The following is a 3120-nucleotide window of genomic DNA, read 5'->3' as shown; positions in this document are numbered from 1 at the left end:
CCTCTCCCTCTCCACATACAGGGCTGCAACACCCAGATTCCCTTGGTCGCCAACACGGTTCTCTTCACGGAGGGTCATGAAGCCAGTCATCATCTGATTAAATTGGGCCTCTTTGTTGTTGCATCATATTGGTCATGACACTAGCAATATCTTTGAAACTTCCGATCTCGGGGGGCATTAGAAACCCCATTTGTAGTATGGCTATCCTCTTGAGTTTGCTGGTGGGCGCCCCATGAGGTGCTTCTTCATTCCGGCACCCACGAAGGAGTTTCTAAGAAGGACCATTCCGCAAAAATCAAAGATAAGGACACCAAAATTTGAATCTAACAATAACAACTTGATCAATGATTAGGATACTCAAATCATGGTTAAAACTATGAATGTAGCAAGCAAATAAATCAACATTGGTCAAAATCCAATCACAAATCAAAATTTTCTTAAAATTGGCCCAAGGCAGCAAAATGACCCATCTTGGTCGATGCTCCTTGGTCGATGGCATCGACCAAACATTTCCGTGCGAAAAAAAATCAGATTAAAGGGCCCACTTCCTCATTTTATTTTCATTTCATACACTTCCATTTCGAGTTTAGTTCTGGGGAAAACGACTTTCTAGGGTTTCTTAGGGTTTGCAAGCTTGATTCAAGGTTCCAACAACACTTGCAAATCTTCTTTGATTCAACAACACAAGTAAGCTCTATTTCTTCTTCTCTTTTCTTTCCAAAATCAAATACCATTGATATGATTCTCTTCAAAACTGAATAATGTTTGTTGCTAATGGTTAGAATCATGCTTAGGGATGTTTAGAAACATGTTCCCATTAGTTTCCAAACAAATCCAAGTTTAAATCACAAGATTGCACACACTTTGGTTCCAAAATCACTATTCATCTCACCAATTTCCAACCTTGTAGACACTTGTCCTATTTTCAAACCAAATTGAATTTTGACACGAAACAAATTTCTACCACGACTGATTTACTATGGGAAGGTGTTCCCACTCTCCGTTTGGTAAAATTCTAATTTAAAAAAATTCACAAACCCAAGCCCAAAGAGGATTTTCCCTATTTATACTTTTGGAATTTTCACTTTCATAATGCCAAATTGATTGATTTCCACCAAGCGAACCATCCCAGCATGTTTATCCATGTCTTATGCACATGCTAGTATGTTCGAAACACAATTTCCTCAAAATCAAATTTTTTGAAAATTTACAAAAATGCCCTTCATCTACCAAATACACAAAGGACTAATCCAAATGCAATTTTCTCTTTGTTTCAACATATTCACTATGCCTAGAGGAGGGCGCGAGCTGATAGGGGTCGAGGACATGTTCCACGGTCGGAGGTTATAGACGGATCACTTCACCACTCCTATGGCCGAGCTTCTATATGAGTACTACTTCCACGACATACCGATCGAGCATGGACGGTTGGTTGTCTTGGATGACCTAGAGGCATTCATCGGAGAGGGTGGAGGCTATGGATTGGTTACACTTGCAATCACGGCATATCCGGTCTACTCAGATCTCGTCGGGTACTTCTATAGTAACCCTGACTTACCGCATCGAGGATGACCCACGAGATGGTTCTAGGATTGTCATGGACTCTATGGTTGGGGGCAAGGAGATCGGTTTCACTACTAGGACAACGGCTGCATCTTGGATGTTCCGATTGTAGGGATTTGGTGGATTCCGGCGGCCATCACTTATCGGGGCTCTTCTTCCACACGAGTCACACGAGGTATACATGACTCTATGGGATGACATTGACTGTTATATGCCCCGGAGGCGGCACCGTAATGCATCCTTCAGCTTGGGTTATCGCTTGAATCGTGGGCGAAACATTATTCCGAAGGCGGGGCACCACAGCAGGTGTCAGCGATGGAGGCATTGGTCATCCACAGCATGTACACACTGGTGCGAGATAGACTTAGCCTACATCATGTAGAACGTCATGATAGATCGAGTTGAGCTTCTTGGGGCTAGGAACTTGGCTTTTGGTCGACTCTTGACACGCATTTTCAAGCACTTCGATGTGGACCTGGAGGATGCACCAGTGATTCAAGGCCGAGATATAGGTGAGGACATCGGTTCATGGTTGATCAAGAAGATGGGGCTCCACAATGCAGCCGGATCAGAGGATGAGGATGACATTCCTGTGGCACCTGGGATGATGGCCCGAGAGGATGAGGATACCGATGATGATGATGGTGATGGTGAGGATGATGATGAGCATGGGGATGATGATGATCGAGAGATGAAGATCGGGGTTGGCATGAGATTCCGAGACCACGAGAGATTCCTACTCCGCGATTCTTGCGGGTTGGAGGTCCATCTCATACAACCCCGGGGCTCCAAGTGTGGCTTCTCATCAGTCATCGATTCATTCCATACTTGAGAGGTCGAGGCTCGTCGGGAGGCTATAGAGGGCTGGACAGGAGGATAGAGTCACACATGTGCACCCTAGGTGAGAGGTTTGCATGAGTTGGAGGAGGGGTTCGGATCTGGAGGGATCGGACAAATGGTCGGAGTCGATCACCTAGATAGATAGTACTAGGAATTTCTTTTATGCTTTCTTAGATGTATTTCCTTTCAGACTTGTAAAAATTTCTTATGTGATTAATGAAGTTCAATTGTTTTGTTTATATTATTGTGTCTTAATGAAGTTCATGAAGTTTCGGATCCGAAACTCAGGCTTTTGATCATACGTTTCCAATCCGGATTTAGAGTGATCATAGCCTGAATCTCGAATCTAACACTCCTATAGCCAATGGGTGAAAAGGAAACCTTACAATCATCATAATTGGATGGCCCAGACACCTTCCCCAGATCGGATCGCCCTTGTCACAAAAGCGGGTTTCGTTTTCGGATATGATCTAACCAAGATCATCAAAAGGATAAACAATGCAATGGAAGGATCAAGAACAACCAAAGATGAACAATCGAACTACCTTAATCATAGCAAGTGGTGAAGCATAGCGAAACAGGGAATCACTTACCTCAACCGGATCACACTATGGAAGTCGGTAGGACATGCAGGACTCCAACAACACTTCGGGATCTGCTTTCGGCACTTCTCCCTAGTCGTCTAACCTCCAAAAACGGTAACCACAAATAAAATAT

Source organism: Hakea prostrata, unplaced genomic scaffold (genome assembly GCF_041222555.1).
Source record: "Hakea prostrata isolate BN-2017 unplaced genomic scaffold, UWA_Hpros_2 contig_52, whole genome shotgun sequence".
Classification (NCBI taxonomy): domain Eukaryota; kingdom Viridiplantae; phylum Streptophyta; class Magnoliopsida; order Proteales; family Proteaceae; genus Hakea; species Hakea prostrata.
The sequence above is the reverse complement of the archived record's forward strand: the minus strand, read 5'-3'. Positions refer to the sequence as shown.